Here is a 22,642-nt window from a genome sequence, read left to right as displayed (position 1 = left end):
ATCCTATGTTCTATCATATAGTTCTGGAATTGGAGGTCTATATACTCTCCACCACGACCAGATCGTAGTGTTTTTATCTTCTTACCTAACAAGTTTTCAACTTCAGCCTTATACTCCTTGAACTTGTCAAGGGCTTCAGACTTATGTTGCATTAGGAAGAGATACCCAAACCTTGAATAATCATCTATGAAAGAGATGAAATATTCATACCCACCTCGAGCTCTAACATTCATCGGACCACAGAGGTCTGAATGTACAAGCTCCAAAACTTCCTTGGCTCTGTAACCTTTTCCAGTAAAAGGTCGTTTGGTCATCTTGCCTTCAAGGCATGATTCACATACCGGCAAAGAGTTTTCTTCTAAACTCTTTAGAAGTCCACTTTTCACCAACTTCTCAATCCTATTAAGGTTGATGTGACCTAACCTTAGATGCCAAAGATGGGCATTTTCCTTTAGAGAAACCTTTGGTCTTTTAGCTGTTGTTGTCGTATTGAACATTTCAGTGTTAAACAAGGTTTTTATGACTAACGGCCTTAGTACATATAAGTTATTTTCCATTGAACCATAACCAATCTCCATTCCATTCTTGAAACTAAACACTTTATTCTCAGAAAAGGAGATGGTATAGTCTTGTTCAATGAGACAAGAAACCGAGATTAAGTTCCTCTTAATATGAAGAACTATAAAAACATTATCCAGTAACAGATAACGTTTCTTGTCAATAAATAACTTCAGCCTGCCTACAGCAACAGTTGAAACAACCTCATCATTACCAACTCGAAGAGTCATCTCTCCCTGTGGCAACGTTTGCCAGGAATTAAATCTTTGGTAAGAGGAACTGACATGATTGGTAGCACCTGAATCGAGGATCCAAGTAGAATCATCATTCTCTACCAGACATGTCTCCAAGACCAATAAATTATATTTACTATCTTGTCTCCCTTTTTGGAGAGTAGTGGGATGGAGGTCGTTTACCACGAAATTCGTTTCACACGATTCTTTCCACTATAATGAATCGGTCATTTTTAAAAGCTTTAAACAGAAATACTAACGAGTTGCTAAAAAGAAAAACATATTGACCTACGTTAGGTTTTAAGCAAATACCCGTTTTAAAACAAAACAACATCCAATAAGGTTTTATAAAAACTAACATGAACCCCGTGTGACATCTAGTTTCGCAATGACGCTTCAAAGGTTTAGGACAAAAGCCGTCGAAGGGAGGTCAGTTATCCCTCATTTGAATTGAGAAGATCTCAATCAGTCATTAATACCAAAACAAAAACACGGCTAAGGATTTCAACTAAGTGACTTTTAGGTTTTCCCAAGAGGATTGCTCCCAGCTAAGCACGCTTAACTTTAGAGTTCTTATGATTGAGCCACCGAAAAGGAAGGTGCACCTAGTTAGTATAGGTAGTAACTTTCAATTCTTTTATGTCTTTCTTAACCATACATTCATGTCCTCAGGATCCCTCTCATTCATATGTGATATCGGTTCATTCATGTACCCCTCCTAAACTCGGGTCGTTACATGCCCACTAGCTTCCGCTTGGTTCGTCCCCGAACCACATCTTACTGGGAGAGGTTTCGCTCTGATATCAACTGTAACGACCCGACCCCCTAGGACTTAGGTTAGGCTGTTACTAAATACATGCATGCATGGAACTCAAAACGACACTCAATTATGGCGAAATAAATGCTAATTAAATAAGGTAAGTTCAAAATACTTTCATTAAATTCAAATACTAAAACAATAGTAGGGTACCCATAAATCATAAAGGATAATAAATAAGTCTGAAAAATGATTCTTAAAAGTTTTAAACATCAAAACTAAAAGTTAACAGAAACATGAAAAGAACTCTAAATCTCATGAGCGGAATAAAAACTAGTCCCAGTGGCTCGATCACGAATTCTGTTTGTCTATCGTCGGTGCATCTCTACCCTTACCTGATACAATAACATGAGAAAGAATGATTATAAAATACTCAGTAAGTAACCCCACCACTGGGGTCAGGCTAGGCATCTATGTCCTCTAGATACCTACCTCTAATGAAACATATAAACTGCTCTAGTCCTTATAGGACACATATATGCATAAAACAAAAAGGAGATTGAGTTCTATCCTACTGTAGTTAAGTATGCCCACTACCTCTGGTGAATCCCGAAGGAGACACAACCCCTGGTGAATCCCTAAGGAAACACAACCCCTGGTGAGCATCTAACTAATCAGTGAGGACACTATCACAATCTCAACATCACAAGTATCACAACATGGTTCTATAACATTCATATAGATCTCATCATCGTGATTCTACAACGTACATATACCTCTTGTCATCCTCATGGTTTTATAACATACATATAAATTTCTTCATCATAGCTCTATAACATACGTATGCATCTCATCATCATGGTTCTATAACACACATGAATTTCTTCATCATAGCTCTATAACATACGTATGCATCTCATCATCCTCAGATTTAGCAGGATCTCCAATAACAATAATATACTCAAATCATACTAGTATTCAAACATCTCTATGCGCAACTAGTCTTTTAAACCCTTATGTCAGCAAGGTATACATAAACATCAAACTATCAATATATCCTCAATAAATCATAATTATCATTGCCCGACACTAGAACAGTTCCAGTAGTAAGATTACTTACCTCGATACTAGATTCAGATATCGATCCAAGCGGCAGTCTTCAATAATCAATCTTTGATTCAATTCCCCAACGAAGTTCGAGCAACAACCACCCTTAATATTCCAATCTCCAAATTCTTCCTTCAATCAAAACATGCTTCCAACTTTTAATCCCTTTCTCCCGTAAAATTTTCAATTCACAAAAAATTTAACTCACCCCCTTCCACAATGAAATTAATTCTTGACATTAATTTCAAATTAAATTTGTATGACATAACCCCCTTCCAAAATGAAATTAATTCTTGACATTAATTTCAAATTAAATTTGTGTGACATTAAAAGTCCAATTTCCATAACTTCCCTCCGATTAAACCATTAAATTGAAACCCCTCTTCCTTCCAAAATGAAATTAATTCCTGCCATTAATTTTCAAATTAAATAATTTCGACATTAATCCATTAATTTTCAAATTAAATAATTTCAACGTCAATCCATTAATTTCCAAATTAAATAATTTCAACGTCAATCCATTAATTTTCAAATTAAATAATTTCAACGTCAATCCATTAATTTCCAAATTAAATAATTTCAACGTCAATAATTAAATTCTCGCAATTACACTTAAGTCCAAAAATTTCAAAAATGTCTTTAATTAATAAAAATTACTGAAATTACATAAATAATAAAAATTCGAGGTGTTACAAAATTGTTGCATGCTTGTTGAAAATCTATCTAATTCACCTTTCCAGGTAAGGGTGTTACGTTTCCATCAACTTAAGAACCCCAGTCTAGCCAGAACCCGCCTTAAACAAAAGGTCCCTTATAGATAGGTTTACAACAAATTTAATCTTTTATTCCAACCAATTTAATCCTATTAAACCGATTTTAAAAGATTAATCTATGTTACTAAACTCTTTAGAACCACTTGAACTTAGGTCTATCTCAATCCAATTTTAAAACCAACTGAGTCCGCATGCAACTCTGAATTATTGATTTTAGGTCTAATTTCCTTTATAACACTTATAAACGGAAACAACCACAACAATGCGAAACTAACACATGCAAGGCATTCATAACGATTATAAACGGCCTAAGTGTCATGTTCAATGCATTGTCCATTCATTGCTACTTCTTTTATATAACACTTATACAAAAACCGTAATGAAACAAGCAAGACATGCTTCCATTCACCCTTAGACTATAACATTTATAATAAAGGGATGATGCATGATAATGCTCAATGCATGCAAAATATAACTCTTATATTTCATGATGCATGCACATGCTTTCAAGTAATTTCTTCATGCTTGATTATAACATTTATAATACATGATGCATGAGTAATTGCACAACCTAAGGTGGGTTTTTAACTATATGACAAACACTTTGACATATAAGTACCATACATCACATGTATAAGCAATCAAAGTTGATGAACTAGGTAAAATTGCCTTAAAACGCGAAAAGGAAAGCTAACTATTACAAAGACCAGGAGTCTCTGGTTAAAACAGGAGAACCGGGTCTTGAACCGCTCGACAAAGCATCGCTTCTCCAACCATCCATCGTGTACTAAGCACCCCGCAATCGTCTACGTGATAAAACAAACTCTTTGCTCTATCGATTAACAACGCTCCAGAGTTAAACGATCGTTTAGCATTACTATACGATCATCTAGAAAAATCAAAACGATAGTTGAGCTTTTACTACACGATCGTGTACCTTTATTAAGCGATGAAGCCTGAAGTACACGATCACTTAGCGCGCTCCGCACAGCGCCCGCCTTCCGCGATCGTCTAAGTGACTACGATGCCGCAAAGCATCATCACCTAAGCGATCGCTTAGCTAGCGTCTCCGTATTGCATATGCACGATCGCATAGGTAGTAACTAAGCGATAAAGCTTGTTAACTACACGATCGTCTAGCGCACGCCTTCTACGAAACGACGAGCATTGCATGCTCCCACTACGATCACCTACCTCCAACGCCTACGCGATCGCGCAACCAACGCTATGCAATATGGTAAAAGTTTTGCCCATCACTTAGCATTAGCTAAACGATCATTTAGAAAATACTACACGATCGTCTAGAAACAAATATTTAAACAATCACTTAGTCAAATCCTGACGATCGTTTACCTAAGGCTACACGATCCGACCAACGCTTGATCTTCTTCTTCGTTGAGAACTGCATCACCATGCGCCAAAGCTTCATCACGAACGACTCGATGAACTCGAACTTTTCGAATTACAGACTCGATTGCATAGTTAATTTTGCCCAAAAACATAGATGCCTTTACAATTAACACTTTGTAATATTGAAAGCTTTAACAAAAAGACAATTTAAAACCCGAAACATTCATCAAATTCATCCACAAATGCAGAAAACGATCAACCACAAATGCAGAAACCCACCGCGATTGTAAAAAAATGTTCGATTCAGATCTGTAATTTGAAATATCAGAGAACCTGGCTCTGATACCAATTGAAGGAAATCGACACTCGAGATTTCCATGAGCAACAGAACAAGACTATTCCAAATTACAATCATGAATCAACAAATCATTTGCAGTTGACTTCAAACAAACGGTTATACAAAAAATTCTAGAAATTACAACATGAAAGTCTCAAAAGCACAAAAGGCAAACGATACAAACATGTGTATATGCGTCTCCACGCTCCGTTGCACGACCGCAACACTGCAACGAACACCGCACGAACACTTCGCGCTCGTCCTCAACGATCTCCTCGGTCACAATCTCCTCCGCAACACGAACGAACACCGCGCTCATCCTCAACGACACGAACGGCCTCCAATAAACCTCGACAGTGTCGAGTTGAGTCTGACACCACCAACAAGGCGACCTTAGTATTCTCAGTGTGAGAATCCAGAGGGTGGGCTCTATTCGGACTTGGTATGAGGCAGACGAACGGAGGAAACAACGATTGTGTACACGACTGGGCAAATGGGAGATGGCGGAGACCTATCATATAGGTCAATGCCCAATCGTTTAGATAAAACTATGTGATCGTCTAGCAAAAACTATGCGATCGTTTAGCTCTATTGTTCAGCTTGGTCTGTCACCTACAAACTTTACACGATCATTTACCTTGGACCAGCGATCGTTTAGTAAACACTGCACGATCGTTTAGCTCGTACCTGCACGATCGTTTAGCTCGCCCAGCCGTCATTTAGTAAATCTGTATTTACTTGACGACTTCGTGAGTTTCTTTTCGCAGTGAGAAAACTCAAAAATCCTTTTCAAACTTTTGTAAAAAAAAAAATATATATATATATATTCAAAATAGGAAACAACTTTCCTTTTAAACTCACGGTTACCATGATCCAATAACCACCCACTACCTTGGTTATTTAAAAGAAAAAGTATTAAAAGGATGGGGAGAATTTCCCCCACCACCCTGCCCCGACCCGACCTCATTGCCAACCCTACTCATTAGGTGAGTTTGGTTGAATAATTTTTTTAGATCCAACCCAATTGTTCAAGTTGTAGATTTTTTCAACCTAATTAACCTTCGTTAAAAAATGAACTCAATCATGATTGGATTGATTATTTTGATCATTTATTTAAAATTTTATTCTAAAAAAATAAAATAAAATGTTAATACCTAAAAATTTGATTTAATCATTTTCATATATTGAATTAAGATTAACAACTAAATTTCAATTTATATAATATAAAAAAACATACATTTAAAGTTAATAATAAATTTGGGTTGGTTCAAGTTGGTTTGATTATTTTAGGTGAACCCATAAACCAACTCAACTCATAACATTTTCATTTATTTGAACCCAACCTAACCCAAAAGAGTTGATAACTCACTCAACCCAAACCACCTAGGTTGAGTTAGATTGATTAGATTTTACAGGTCATTGAGTTTTTTAAACACCCCTACAATTCATTCATTGATATAATAAATCAAATCAAGACTAGCAAAAAGTGTTAACAGCAACAAAGTTGAGCTACAGACTATACTAGAATGTACAATCTATCTAGCATGGGCCAAAATGCAGGATATTGCTGGCAGAGATGGACAAATCAATGAAATAAAATGGCATCAAGATTTGCCTGTAGTGTAGTAGGAACAAGAAAGCTCTGCTTCAAGCAAAAATTGGTTCCTGCTAATAAGATCTATACCTTGAAATGCTAATCACTATTCCATAATCTCTCCCTCCAGTTCTTCAAACATGAACGCATCCCCGAGAAGTTCACCACTTCCTTCCATTTCCACTCCCTTGGAAAAGTCTCCTTCCCAATCAAGAAAATCATCTGGATTGATTTGTGCCATGATATTTGAGTACGCATCTATCAGATCTTGCTCAAAATCAAACTCGAATTCTTTCACAACCCCTATCTCCTTGGCCTGGGAGCTTGAATTGGGGCTATTCCCAACTTCCTGCTTCCCCATCAAATCTGTAGAGTAATTATGTGTTGCATTATGCAGGTTTTGGGGGTCAACTTCACAACGTGGGCTTGAAGTTGATACTTTCATCAGATCAAGAACCTGATGATGTCATCATCTTCTATTTCTTCCACCCTGAAGGAAACGCCTTCATGACTAGCAAGATCATTTTCTCCGGCATTTGTACCTTCTGGATTACGACTCATTGGATTGGCAGTTTTAACTACTTCAAAGTTAGGAGTTTGAGACGGTAGAAAAACATATATAACAGGGTATTCCACAAAAACCAAATTGGAAAACAGTTTGTCTTATTGGCAACCTCGAGTCCAGCTCACGGAAAGGCGATGTAGCTCCCTACTATAAAGCACCGACACTCCTAAGATGGCCAAGTGTCAGTGTCGGACACGTGTCCGACACCGACACGCCCCGACACACCTCCGACATGTGTCCAACATGCCAGAATATTTTATTATTTGTTTAAATTTCTGACACGGTGGGGACACGGGTAGAACACGGTTGGGACACTTCTGGGACACGGCACTGCAAAATTAAAAAGAAAAAACAATGAAAGCTTATAAAACTAAAGTTAGCAACCCAAAAGCATCAGCCCAAGCACAAAACTTTTAGGTTTTTGTGTTTTTTATTTTAATTTCTCAAAATATATTATTCCTTTCCACTTTTCTTTTCTTCAAAATATCAAAACTCCCCGAGTCCCCACGCCCAAAACGCCACCCCTCCACGCCCACTCGATCGACGGCCAGCCACACCTCCACCGCCAAAACCCCACGCCGGCCACACCTCCACATTGGACCGTTAGTCATCTTATCTATGGTTGTGGTTGTATCTTGTATGGTTGTTAATGGTGTTTTTAAATGGAATATTTCCCAATATGTTTATTTCACGACATATATTTAATTTTTTTAATAAAAAAAATAACGTGTCCCCGACGTGTCGTGTCCTACTTTTTTTAAAATTGGCGTGTCGCCGTGTCGCATGTCGGTGTCCATGCTTCTTAGGCTCCCTATATACATATGAAACATAATAAATAAATAAAGCAAGTTAAAAGAAGCCCTTGGAAATTAAATTATTTCAAGCAAATTTGCTACGATGCAATCCGTCTTTAACTTTAAGAAATACTATATTAAGTGAATTGACAAATTCACTCTAATTCAAAGCTCAAATATGAGAATGAGACTTACATTACCTTTTACCAGTAATTAGCTCCTGTATATCACAAAACAATCTAAATGGATCTCTACCTAGCAATAACAAAATAATTATAGGCAAATGACAAGCTGACCGTCGCATAGAAGTGCACCATATACCCTCAGGTGCATGATGGATAAAAACAATTAAGCATCACTGGATGGAGCAATGCACTAGCTATGCCACTAATTGACTACATCTTACAAGAACATGAAATATGATATACTTCATAAACAACCCAAAGTAATTGGAGCTATAACCTTGGGATATGTACGGACAAAAAATTTGAGGCTATCCAGCTGCTCGCAAAACTTTTCAAGTTGATTTTTCCATGGTCTTGGTTGTATGGTTTTCAAGAATGGTAGAAAGCTTTGAGTTTTCATTAACCCTGCAGAAAAAGGAGAATATTTTTAAAGCACGTCACCAGTCAGACCCAAAGAAAAGATCAATTGCCATGAACATAGAAGAAAGGACCAAAACAATATATATATATATATATATACACAAACCATCATCCTTCCAGTGGCGTGGGGAAGAAAACTCACCCATGGTCAACTAAAACAATATCTGTAGAGTTAAACCACCATTCCATTGTCCAGAAGATTGTTTTTTCCCTGTAAACAAAGAAACTTCATTTATCAAAGAACAGTTTAAGAAAAGAAAAAGAAAAAGGAAAAACTTAAGTATAATTGCTTCCCAGAAAACAAACTAGGTGCCTAATGAGTGATCATTAGCCTAACCCTACCTACGACTACTTCCAATCCTAAAACAAACAACAATTACTAAAATGACATAAAAATATTTAAGAAACCACATTTCTAGTTATCCAAGAATTTAGGGGAAGGGGGTCCCTCTTCACTATCACTTTCTTTTTCCCCCTCCAAAACTTGAATGTTCGACACAGTAAAATGAATATCGTGATCAATGTCTGCAAAGTTTCAAATGAAATAACAAACCAACAGCTCTTTTTTGGGGGGGGGGAAAAAATCTCAAATTCGGCTAGTGAATCTTTGAGATTAGTAAGAATCAACCAACAACATTATTTAATGTATGATGATACAGCTTTCAAGGTAGCACATGGATAGATAAGAGGAAGATAACCTCTTGTCATATCGAGTTTGATTGTTCTCCCTTTTCGTCATTCCTGTGGGGAGAAACAGGATTTTTGTTCTCCTGCTTGAAGCAGCAGTGCGCAAACTTTTAAGGTGAAATCCGAAAGTAAGCATGAGTATAAGGGCACAATTTCTTTCTAAGTCCTTGAGCTGATTCAGCCATCCGCTTCACTTGCTCCAGGAAATTATAATCTACACATCATAAAAACAACCACCATATTCCATTATTAGAGACGCAAAAACACGACAGAAATTCTTAACCAAAATCAGTACCATTTGAATCATTCAAAACCAGTGAGATGAATTCAGGGAGGGATTTCAAGTACCAGAGAAAAGGATACTATCATTGAACTGAGAAAGCGGGACGAATTGGGTCTGCTTCCTCTTGCCAGTACAGCCACCGCGGCGCTTGTGGGCATTGACGCAATTGAGGCTACAAGAATGGATAGAGCAAGCGGGGCACTTGTACTTAGATGGGTTCGATTTACACTCATGGCAGAGTGATGATTCTTGGCAGTTGAAGCTTGTGGAAGCTGTTGCAGTTGCATCTCCTTCGGCCATCTTGGACAACAGAGCGAGCGCTGGTTCCAAATTTCACCGGTGACAACAACTAGGTTACGCAATTTGAATCTGCTTTATATAGTTTCGTCTGCACAATTGCAATTTATTGCGTCAAAATCAAAACTTCGTTTTCAAGCGTGGGCCGATACAATTGAAAACCCAAACTTTTGAGTTGGGCTATGATACCAGGAAAAAAAATGGCAGTTGCAAATATAATAATCAGCCCCGAAATATTTGCAGAAATAGCACAATATAAAAGAATTATGCCAGGGACAAGTGAAGTCATTGTCTTCCTGAAACAAAAAAAAAAAAAAAAACTTGCAAGACTAAACCATAGATCAAGAATCAAGAAATAATACTAGCTCCTTCCTAAAGTAAACAGGTTAAAAACGTTTTGATTGAGGCTAAGGAAGTACTGGATACCTTCAAAAAGGCAGAAGGTCAGTCTGAGTCTTGCATTCAAAGGAGAATCGTTAACATGTGTGCAAGTGCAGCAATCGTTTAGACATGAACTGCGTAAATTGAATAAAAAACTGATAAAGGATTCCCTAGGCTGCAACCCCTAGTAGTTAAGAATTTTTCGGAAGAAGGATGAAAAATATAAAGGATTCCCCCAAAAAACTAGTGTAAAAGGCTGAAAACCTCGCGTGTTCCTCCGAGCAACCTACAAGCTCCCTAAGCCCCAGAATGCAAGATTGGAAGCCCAATTCTCAAAACTAGGCGGCAACCTAAAAATCCGAAATTAAAACACTTGAAACCCTAATAACTGAAAAAGAAGCATCGTGAGAGTTAACTTACCGCTACTATCATGGGGCTCGTAGTCCATAGTTCGCAACCGAGCGAAAATCCTTGAATACAGTGAGAAAGACAGCAAGAAGAATAATGTAAAGAAGGAAATCGGAGAGAGCGGAGAGTAGAGGGCGCCGAGAAACGTCGAGTTTGGAGCTCAAATCTGCCGGAAAGAAGACGAATCTCCAGCGAAGTGCGGCAGAAGTTGGGGGTTGAGATTGAGATTAAAGTAAAGGGAATTGAAGTGAATCACGAACAAATGGGAATCGACGGCGATGTACAATGAGAACACTCAACTCCTGACATGAGTTTGGGACTGAGTTTGTGTGTGCAAGAACAATATTTTTGGTCGCCAAAATTATTTTTTAAAAAAAAAAGTTTTTTTTCCCTTTTTTTTTTCTTTCTTTGTTTCCTAACAAAAAAAAGGGCCAGGCGGATGTGAACTCGATTTACCGTCAGAATTGTTTTCGAGCTTATAATTGCATTCAATTCCGCGGGCCTTCCCAGACGAATTCAATCTAATGGGCTTGAGCTTGGGCTTGGGCTTGGGTCAGGGAATTGGCTAAAATCCCTTCAAAATAAATAAAATTAATTGCGAATGAAATATATTTGAATAGGTGAAATATATGGAAAAGTGTAATATGATTTTAGGAGAAGAGTGTGAAAAGTTGTCTTCTCATTCACATTCGTGTATTTACGGTCAAATCATGGAAATTCTTATAAATAGACAAATTTAAATATTTTTTATATATAAAAATATCTCGTCAAACTATCCTAATCAAACATTGATATTTTTTTTATTAAAATTATGTTTTATATTATCTCAAGTCTTTTTTTATTTTTTTATTTTTTTAAATTGCAGGTTTCGTTTTTTTAGGCAACACCACAAAACAACCTAACCACTTGAGGTAAGGAATATGGAAAAGGGAAGAAACTCGTTCTTCCAATGCTCTTTACACAAGAGAATACACTAGAACATTGGGACATCGTCAAGCATAAGTAAAGGTAATACTCCCTAACTCAAGCGCAATAGAATTATCCTCGTAAATTAAAAAGGAGACTTCAAAGGGGTTAAAGGAAACTTCATTGGAAGATTTACAACTTCCAAGCAATTAGACTTAATCAAGATATTCTCCATATAGAGGGATTGGATACTATCAAGACTCTCACATATGGTCATCACTTCGAGCACCTTGATTTTATTATCGCAAGGGATGTACTTGAAATCAGCAATACATACACAATCCAAGTGATCCCAAAGCACCCATTCTAAAACTTACAGCCTATCTATCAAAACTCACATAAGTATTCAACTTCCAATTGTTCATTAGTGGAGGGTGTCAACCGACAGGGGAAAGTAGTAGTAAAGGGGTGGAGGGTGTCAACCGACAGGGGAAAGTAGTAGTAAAGGGGGATGTACAACCATAACTCCTCTACCATCATACTTCGCACGAAAATTTTATTCCTTTTTAATATGTTTTTCAATCACATCGATTATACTACTAGAGTCAATTGTAGTTATTTGAAACAACACCTTTTTTATGAACTCCCAGTTCTACCATGCAATGAACACAAACATAACCAATTCCTAAGATACATATGTACTGACCAAAAATCCAATACCAATCGTCCTAGATGTTCCACCAAGTCCTACTATCACAAAGGATTGATATCAATATTGGTAGAAATAAATTAAGACCATATATGTTTTATTACCTCGAATTTCCACGTAAGATGAGTTGAGGATTCTAGATGATTCCTATACAAAAAATAGATAAAATCAATTTGAATTCCTCTACTTGCCATATTATTCTATGATGGAGTATATCAGTAAGCAACAGAAGCAACAAGGATCAATAAGCACGCTAATTCATTAATTTTGGCAATAACTAAAGCATGCTCATACTATAACAAGAGGGTTTCAAGCCATACCTTTGTAGAACTTCTTGAAATATTAATTCTCAACTGCAAGCTTCTCCAAATCTTGTTGTAGACCACCTCAATATCTTCCCACTATTCTCTTGGAACTTTAGATTGAGTTGTGGGACTCAAAATAAACTTGAATGAAGGGAACTTTGAAAAGAACTCACTGCCACAACCCACTTGAAGAACAACTTCTTCAACGCGAATTTTTCAGAAAAAACTCTATAGATGCATGCCTCAATTCCACTCCAATCTTCTCAATATATTATAGGCTATCATACAAATAAGATGGTTGCATGAGATGCAGCTCATGCTTGGAATTATTGAAGCTAAAATAAGTGCGAGCTAGTTAAAGGCTTAATGGAAAAAACCAAATTTCCATTTTGTGTTCTTTTTCCATTTTAATTTTTTTAAATTAGTTTCATAAATTAATTTTTCTAATAAAATTAATAACTAATTATTTAAACAATTTAATTAATTTTAAATTAATTTAATATCAAATATTAAATTAATTTTATACAAATCCAACTTCAAATATTTAAATCATATTTAAATATTAATTCTCCTATTCCGTTTAATTCTTAAAATTAAACGTGTAATTATATCATATAATTACTAACTTCTTTAATTCTAATTTGAACGTAATTTGAACGTTTCAAATTAACTTATCACGCTACTCTAATGTTAATCCATTTACGAGCTAGTAGAGGGACCTCGTAGACCTATAGATCACGAGCTCCAACGATTCGAGATTAATTAGCTAAACTCATTTAAATTAACCCTCATTCGTTAACTAATGAGTCATTCCACTAAAGCCCATAGTTGCACTCCCCTCACTATATATATTATGTCCACATGATTTAACCATAATTAGTAAGTCAACCCTTCACAGATTGTTCGTAATAACGGTTGGGTCAAATGTCTGTTTTACCCCCCGAGATTACGTCTTATTCTTTAAGTTCCTATTGATCCTCTAATGAACAACCGGTTTATGATCCACTATCTAAGTGGGCTTAATGTCTCTACTATAAACCAAAACCTAGCCCACTATTTTGTTAGTGGAATTATCCAACAAAAGTTTGGATTTTCCCACTAACTTTAATCAAAAGGCAAAATAGTCATTTGGTCAAAGTCAAACTTTGACCAAAAAGTCAACATTTTGAATTTTTATGATTTTTTTCGTATAGACTAATTTTGACTTCCCAATCATGAATCTGCATTCATTTTCTCAAAATTTAAATCACATTTGAATATAAGATCGGTCAAACTTTGACTTTTCAAAGTCAAAAGTCAACTTTTTGACTTTTTACATCTTTGACCATTTCCATTATTTTCGAGCTTCCGAATATGAACGTATTCATATTCTTGATATTTAAATCACATTTAAATATTAAAGTTGTATCTCTAAACTAAAAAACTGACCACTATATCACATATACTTGTCGGTTTCTCTATCTTTACCTAATTCGAACAATTCGAATTATTCTATCATACTGTTATAAGTTTATTCCATATGAGCTAGTAGGGGAACCTAATGAACCTATAGATCGTGGGCTTCAACGATCCGAGATTAGCTGGCTAAACTCTTTAGACGGAGCTAATCAACATTCATTAACTAACGGGTCATTCCACTATAGTCCCGTAGTTGCACTCCCCTCACTATAGATATATTGGTGTCCATTTGATATAACCATGATTAGTAAGTTAATCTTTCACAGGTTGTTCGTAATCTCAATTAGATCATAAAAATTGTTTAACCCCCGAGACTACATCTTATTCCTTAAGTTTCACTGATTCTCTAATGAACAATTGGTTTAAGGTCTAACCTATAAACCGAACCCCTCTCGGGCCAATGAGAGGGTGGGGCCCCTTGTTCAAGACTTGGATTCAGTACTAAAGGGAATAACCTATCTACTATCCCTATAACGAGTAGGAGTGAATTCCGTCTTGCACTCTATGTTCCCAGCTATCCATCTGATGAAATTGGAGACTTATTGGGCCAGTGATAATGAGCTGCTCGCACCTATGCAGATCTAAGGATAATTCCGAGTGAACAGGAGTTCATAGTTAGCTCAGGATTAAGATTAAGTTACCTAGGTCATCAATTAACGAAATAGTCAGTTTTATACATTAAACGACATTTAGAACGTAAAAGTGACTATTTCATGGTTCAGTCTTATGTAAACTCTTTACATAGGATGCCCCCATTTTCATGTCTCCACATGAACGGTTTAGGATCACATCGTTTGTACTAACTACAAAATGGGCCGCATCCATAGTGTCCCCAGAATAAGGCGCCCAACCTTATTCATATACTATAGACCATTTTGGCTATATATATTTGAACTTGATCCACATTTATGTCACTACATAAAGTTCAAACTTAAACTTAATAGCCTCAGATCCTTAGTTTATTGGATTCATGAATATAGAATTTAAATTTACTAAAGATTTTCAATAACAGCTTTATTGAACAAGAATATGATATTACAAACTACGAGTTTTAGGACATAAAATCCAACAAACTCCCACTTGGACTAAAACTCCTAGTAGGATCAAACGATGTTGAATTTAACTGTGAGAAATTAATATTACATATGAGTACAATAAACATATGAATACAATAAACTAGGGCATTCACGCCGAACATCATCTCCCACTTGTCCTAGTTTAGAAACACCGTAGACCTAAACTCTGTAGGTGACCCTAAAAAACTTTAGCCGTGAGGGTTTTTGTAAAAGGATCAGCAATGTTTTGCTCAGAAGGTATCTGGGTCACTACAACGTCACCACGGTGTACGATTTCCCGGATAAGGTGGTACTTGCGTTCGATGTGCTTTCCCCGTTTATGGCTTCGAGGTTCTTTTGAATTTGCAACTGCACTGCTGTTGTCACAATACAAGGTGATGGGTAGATGCATATTTGGAGCAACTTCCAAATCTGTCAAGAATTTCCTCAGCCATACTGCTTCTTTTGCTGCTTCGCAAGCAGCTACGTATTCAGCTTCCATTGTGGAGTCAGCTATACAGGTCTGTTTTACGCTTCTCCACACTACTGCTCCTCCGTTAAGAGTGAACACTGATCCAGATGTAGACTTTCTAGCATCTTTATCAGTTTGGAAATCAGAGTTAGTGTATCCAGTAAGGATCAGATCCTTAGCACTATACACGAGCATGTAGTCCCTAGTTCTCCTGAGATACTTTAAGATGTTCTTAACGGCAGTCCAATGATCACATCCAGGATTAGATTGGTATCTACTGACGATCCCTACTGAGTAGCATATGTCAAGTCTAGTACATAACATTGCATACATCAGGCTTCCAACTGCGGAGGCATAGGGAATATTTCTCATATCCTCAACTTCTTGAGGTGTCTTAGGACATTGTTCTTTTGACAGATGAATTCCATGTCTGAAAGGCAACAGACCCTTTTTGGAATTCTGCATTTTATATCTAGACAACATTTTGTCTATATAAGATGCTTGAGACATGGCTAGTGTCCTATTCTTGCGATTCCGAACAATTTGGATCCCAAGAATATACTGCGCATTTCCTAAATCTTTCATTTGGAATTGTGTATCTAGCCATTGCTTGACGTCAGTAAGATATCCTACATCATTCCCAATGAGTAGAATATCATCGACATATAAAACTAAGAACGCTATAGTAGAATTGACGATCTTCTTGTAAACACAAGGCTCGTCAACATTCTGTTCAAAGCCATAAGATTTGATCGCAGTATCAAACCTTATATTCCAAGATCTAGAAGCTTGTTTCAACCCATAAATGGATTTTTGAAGCTTACAAACCTTTTGTTCTTGACCCTGTGTAATAAACCCTCTGGTTGAGCCATATAGATACTCTCTTCAAGATCGCCATTTAGAAAGGCTGTCTTGACATCCATCTGCCAAATTTCATAGTCATAAAATGGCAATGGATAAGAGTATTCTAATCGACTTAAGCATGGCAACGAGAGAGAAAGTTTCTTCATAGTCCACTCCCTCTCTCTGGGTATAACCCTTTGCCACAAGTCGAGCCTTAAAAGTCTGTACTTTACCGGCTTGGTCTCGTTTTCTCTTGTAGATCCACTTATAACCAATTGGTTTTACATCATTTGGTTGATCTACAAGTTTCCAGACAGAATTGAAGTACATAGACTCCATTTCGAGGTCCATGGCTTTGATCCATTGATCACGGTCCACATCTTTCGATCCATAGGTCCACATCTTTCATCGCCTGTTTATAGGTCGATGGATCCTCTATGTCGTCATCAGGTATGACGACTTGTGTTTCTGTTAAACCCAAGTAACGGTCAGGCTGATGAACAACCCTCCCACTACGTCGAGGCATTCTCAACTCTTGAGAAGGATGTGACTGACCTGATGTACTAGTTTTATCTACTACTTTAGTAGATGAACTAGCTCTATCTGTAGCGTCTTTGGAAATTTCATTCAATACTATTTACTGCGAGGTTGATGACTTTCTTATGTGGTCTTCCTCTAAGAATGTGGCATTTGTTGATACAAATACCTTATTCTCTTGAGGATGATAAAACAGACCACCCCTTGTTTCCTTTGGATAACCTACAAATAGGCATAATTTTGAACGATGTTCCAATTTCTTGGGATTTTGTACCAACACATGTGCTGGGCAACCCCAAATTCTAAAGTGACGTAAACTACTTTTACGCCCTTTCCATAGCTCATAAGGTGTTTCTGAAACACTTTTAGAGGGAACGTTGTTCAAAATATGGACAGCAGATTCAAGTGCATATCCCCAAAAGGAATCAGGCAATTGAGCATAGCTCATCATAGAGCGAACCATATCTAATAAGGTTCGGTTTCTTCTTTCTGATACACCATTCTGCTGAGGCGTACTAGGTGCAGAGAGTTGTGACTGGATCCCGTTTTCTATCAAATAGTCTTGGAATCGTATGTCCATATACTCTCCACCTCGATCTGATCGAAGTGTCTTTATTGTTTTACCTAATTCATTCTCAACTTCAGCCTTATATTCTTTGAACTTTTCAAGAGAATCAGACTTGTGATGAAGCAGGTAAACATGACCATACCTTGAATAATCATCAATAAAACTGATGAAATATTCATACCCACCTCGAGCCTTGACATTCATTGGTCCACAAAGGTCCGAATGTACGAGCTCTAAGGGTACTTCGGCTCTGAGACCTTTTCCAGTAAAAGATCTCTTGGTCATCTTTCCTTCAAGACAGGATTCACATGGAGGTAAAGAGTTATCTTCTAACTGACTTAAAAGTCCACTCTTGACCAATCTCCCAATCCTATTGAGATTTATGTGACCAAGTCTAAGGTGCCATAGATAGGCGTTGGAAGAAACCTTTTGTTTTTTATTCTGAGTTTCTAATGTTCTAAACATTTCAGTATTTAAAACAAAATTTGCTCTAGTTGGTCTTAACTTATATAAGTTGTCTTCAAGTGTAGCAGAACAAATTTGAATACCTTTACAAAAAATGAACGCTTCATTTATATTAAAAGATATTGTATATAATTGTTCTATAATACAAGCGATAGATATCAAATTCCTCTTCATAAGAGGTGCATACAAAACATTTTTAAGTACTAGATATCTATCTTCAAAAAACAACTTCAGATCTCCCACTGCTTCAGCTGAGAACAACCTCTCCTTGTTCCAACTTTGAGGGTTATCTCACCTTCTTCAAGCTTTTTCCAAGAACTAGTTTCCTGAAACGAGAAACAAATATGATTAGTGGCTCCTGAATCTAGTATCCAGGTTGAAGTATCATATTCCACTAAACATGTTTCAACGACCAGTAAATCATATTTACCTTGTGCCGTTTTCTCAGCTTTCTTCTCTGCAAGGTACTTCGGACAATTTCTCTTCCAATGCCCGTTTTGGTTACAGTGGAAACATTTTCCTTTATCTGTATCCTTCTTTCCCTTCTTTATCTTGGGAGCTGCCCTTTTCCCTTCTTTTTCATTTGAGCTTTAGAGGGTCCAGCTTTGGCTTTAGAGGACGATCCTCTTAAAAACTTTTTCTTAGTGGTAGCAACATTTGCTTCCACTTCCTTCCCCTTACCTAAAGTAAGGTTTTGGAATCACTGGAGCTCATTAAGAAGGGTAGTGAGGTTAAATTCTATCTTATTTAAAGACGCATTTGTCTCGAAAGGTATAAAACTCTTCGGAAGAGATTGTAAGATAAAGCTAACCTGGTTAGCCTCATCAATGGGTCCGCCATTTACTTCAACGATATTGAAGTACATCATCATGTCCAGGACATGTTCTCTAACAGAGGTCCCCTCCTTCATCCGCTTCGTGTAAATGTGCTTAATTGCCTCGTGTCTAAGGGACCATGATGGTTGCCCAAACATTTCTCTTAATGAATCTATTATCTCTTTAGTCGTAGCTAAGGATTCATGTTTCTTTGCCAAAACATCAGACATGCTAGCAAGAATGTAAACACGGCCTTTTCATTGGCTTTGACCCATCGATCGTATGCTTCCCGAACAGTTCGGTTAGCATTTGAGGCTGGGGCTTGAGGACATTCCTCAGTTAAGACAAATCTTAAATCGTCAACTACCAGTATTGTGTTTAGATTTGATTTCCATGCCGAATAATTATCGCCGTTTAGTTTCTCGGAAGCTAAGAGTTGAATTATCGAGCTATTCATGCTGAAAAGATAAACATATCCTTTTTAGTAAAAAACATTAATCTTTTAAATCCAATCAAGTTTAGCAAAAAAAAACTAATAATGTACCCTTCATTATTATATTTTGCAACGATATTTCAAAAGTTTAGAGTAACCTCCACCGAAGGGTAGTCGATTATTCCTCTTTTGAACCAAGACAATCTTGACTAGATGCTAACCCCAGAATAACTCTTTATTCTTATAGCACTTTAGTTATCGCTACTTTGGTCGAGAATATACTAACATCTTAGTAATTCTTGTAAGTGTAACCTTCCATTTTTGGATTTCAGAAACCAGAATCAACATGCTCCCGAAAGTGGAAAGTCAATATGAAAACTGATCTAAGAGAGCCTATCCAGATTTGGAGTTCGCAGTGTTCCGAATCCTATAATACAACCCTCCGAAGGGAAAGGTCGCTCCAGGGCAGACATGCAGGCGCATTATAGGAATCTCACGGTGCGACCTAATGGAAGAGACCGTGGATATGTTGTTACATACCCCTCACCCACTTACTATGAACTACTTCCCCTATTCACCTTGATATTGATCCATGCAAACACTCTCCGAAGGGAGTCCGCTCCTAAGCACGGCCCAAAGCCCTGCATGGACCTCACGATGTGAACTCTTAGGGACGCTAGAGCTAAAAGTACGCTACTTCTCTCTAGCTGAAGTGTTCTATAACGGTTTAGGGTATATATAAAAAATACTTAGAGATATATTTCGGCTAAATTAAACATATCCTAAGTCTAGGTGATAGATCCATGTATAACTCTTATACTGGATTTTAACCTATGATGTCTAGGTGATAAACAAATTTTATTACCTCACATCTCTCACGCATGCTCATTAAAACTAGGATTATTTGACTTAGACGCCAGTTTGATCTCTAGGTAGGAGGTGTTCCGTAAACCGTCATCTTAAGAACCCCCAACCTTAGACAAGATCTCCCCGGGTAAGTAAATAACTCTTTGTTTAACAAGTAATCGACCTATTCTAACTCTTTAGAAAAGCCGATTGAAATTGCACCAATTTAATCCTAGGTGAGCATGCAACTTTTACCTTTGTTATAGATTTTAAAGTCTAGGTTATTTTATAACAATTATAAAATAAAATTATAACCATTATAACCCTAGAATCATACATCTATAACATACATTCATACTTGATTATCAAGCTTTAATATAACACTTTATATTATTAAAAAAACTTAACATGCATACTATATACATTATAACAATTATAACATATATCAAATGCATGTACATGTTAATATGGTGGGATTTTAAATCTATATGGCATACTATATGCACAACAAGATTCAAAATTTAATTAAAACATACATCAACATGCATAATTAATTAAACACCCTAAAATGGATTGGTTTTGGCTCTTAAATTAAGCTAACAACTAAATTATTACAATAATAATTTGGTGTAGTACAAAAAACCGCTCTCGAACCAGCTTCAAACACTCGAACCGGCCCAAAAACTCCAAAAAATTAGGTTGAATCGGTCAAACCGGCTCAACTGGACCGGTCCAGACCGTCTGGACCGGCTGGTCAACTATTTCCTGGCGCAGTCAACGGAAGCGCGGGGCGGGTCGACGGAGCGGGCAGGTGCACGGGTCGCAGGAGGCAGCTTCAAACCGGGTTGAACAGAGTGGGTTGAGAAACCGGGTGGGTCGCGGAACGAGCCTGATGCTGGTCGACAGCTGGCGCGCGGGTTCAACAAACCGGGTCGGATTGTGGCGGGAAATGCGGGCACGCGGAAGCGAGAAAATCGGGCGGGTCGCGAAGAACCGGGTCGGATCTGGGAGATTGTCTCGGGTCTAGTGATAAAACGGGTCTGTGAACATTTCTTTTCTTCATTTTGAAGTTGTCCTCTTTCCCAGAATCCGAGCAATTACACCTAATTTCAACTCTAATGACTCTAGAAAATTTACAGACCCTTTTTCACACATTAATGCTCATAAACATGTGAGCAATTACAAATTAATACTACAAAAAAAAACTTAATTTAATTGCCAAAACCTAAAAACCATTTTAGTTTCCAATCTCAATTTTATCTAATAAATTGATACCCACCACATGCAATTGAGTAAAATTATAACATGCTCTGATACCACATGATGGAAAAATCGACATGCGCAGTAGAAATAAGAATCAATTTTACTCTAATTGCCCAAAATAAACATGCAACCCTAAAAGAATTAATTAGGGTTATTTTGAAATAATACCTTTGAAGCTCCCGAAACTCGTCTATTTCCACTCGAACACGAACCGGACAACCACTAGAGCTGACCTACTATCCTCTGGACTCAGAACCGGGTTGTGGGACCCGATGGATGAAGAACCAGAGAGAGAGAAAAAGAGATGGAAATAGTATAGTGAAATTGGGTTGGGTTTGTTTTTTTTTTTCAGCCCAATTTTAAAAACTTTTTTGCAATTTTCCAAAAGTTTTAATCCAAAAACACAAGCCCATATTTATAGAAAAGGGCCATGCAAAATTGCATGAAAAAACTTCACAAAACCCAACACCTAGAATCCACTATCTAAGTGGGCTTAATGTCTCCACTATAAGCCAACACCTAGCCCACTATTTTGTTAGTGGAATTATCCAACAAAAGTTTGGATTTTCCCACTAACTTTAGTCAAAGGGCAAAATAGTCATTTGGTCAAAGTCAAACTTTGACCAAAAAGTCAACATTTTGACTTTTTATGATTTTTTCGTGTTGACTAATTTTGACCTCCCGAGCATGAATCCGCATTCATTTTCTCAAATTCAAATCACATTTGAATATAAGGTCGGTCAAAGTTTGACTTTTCAAAGTCAAAAGTCAACTCTTTGACTTTTTACATCTTTGACCATTTCCATTATTTTCGAGCTTCCGAATATGAACGTATTCATATTCTTGATATTTAAATCACATTTAAATATTAAAGTTGTATCTCTAAACTAAAAAACCGACCACTATATCACATATACTTGTCGGTTTCTCTATCTTTACCTAATTCGAACAATTCAAATTATTCTATCATACTGTTATAAGTTTATTCCATATGAGCTAGTAGGGGAACCTAATGAACCTATAGATCGTGGGCTCCAACGATCCGAGATTAGCTGGCTAAACTCTTTAGACGGAGCTAATCAACATTCGTTAACTAATGGGTCATTCCACTATAGTCCCGTAGTTGCACTCCCCTCACTATAGATATATTGGTGTCCATTTGATATAACTATGATTAGTAAGTTAATCCTTCACAAGTTGTTCGTAATCTCAGTTGGGTCATAAAAACCGTTTAACCC

The 22,642-nt window shown here is 37.0% G+C and overlaps 3 pseudogenes across 2 annotated transcripts; all 3 read right to left on the bottom strand.

Annotated features, from left to right (window-relative positions):
- Positions 1–6,534: 6,534 nt before the first annotated feature.
- On the bottom strand, positions 6,535–7,508 carry LOC150033637 (uncharacterized; annotated as a pseudogene). Its single transcript, XR_016531687.1, has 2 exons — positions 7,500–7,508; positions 6,535–7,418 (listed from the first exon to the last, which is right to left on the bottom strand). The product of XR_016531687.1 is annotated as an uncharacterized LOC150033637 (transcript).
- On the bottom strand, positions 6,535–11,116 carry LOC120084477 (uncharacterized; annotated as a pseudogene). Its single transcript, XR_016532069.1, has 6 exons — positions 10,742–11,116; positions 9,709–10,031; positions 9,372–9,574; positions 8,816–8,884; positions 8,531–8,658; positions 6,535–7,604 (listed from the first exon to the last, which is right to left on the bottom strand). The product of XR_016532069.1 is annotated as an uncharacterized LOC120084477 (transcript).
- A 4,245-nt stretch (positions 11,117–15,361) lies between these two features.
- On the bottom strand, positions 15,362–16,006 carry LOC150033636 (secreted RxLR effector protein 161 pseudogene; annotated as a pseudogene).
- Positions 16,007–22,642: the final 6,636 nt, after the last annotated feature.

This window comes from Benincasa hispida, chromosome 9 (assembly GCF_027475165.1).
Source record: "Benincasa hispida cultivar pf3 chromosome 9, pf3_genome.v1.1, whole genome shotgun sequence".
NCBI classification, from domain to species: Eukaryota; Viridiplantae; Streptophyta; class Magnoliopsida; order Cucurbitales; family Cucurbitaceae; genus Benincasa; species Benincasa hispida.
This window is presented reverse-complemented; position numbering and strand designations above follow the sequence as displayed.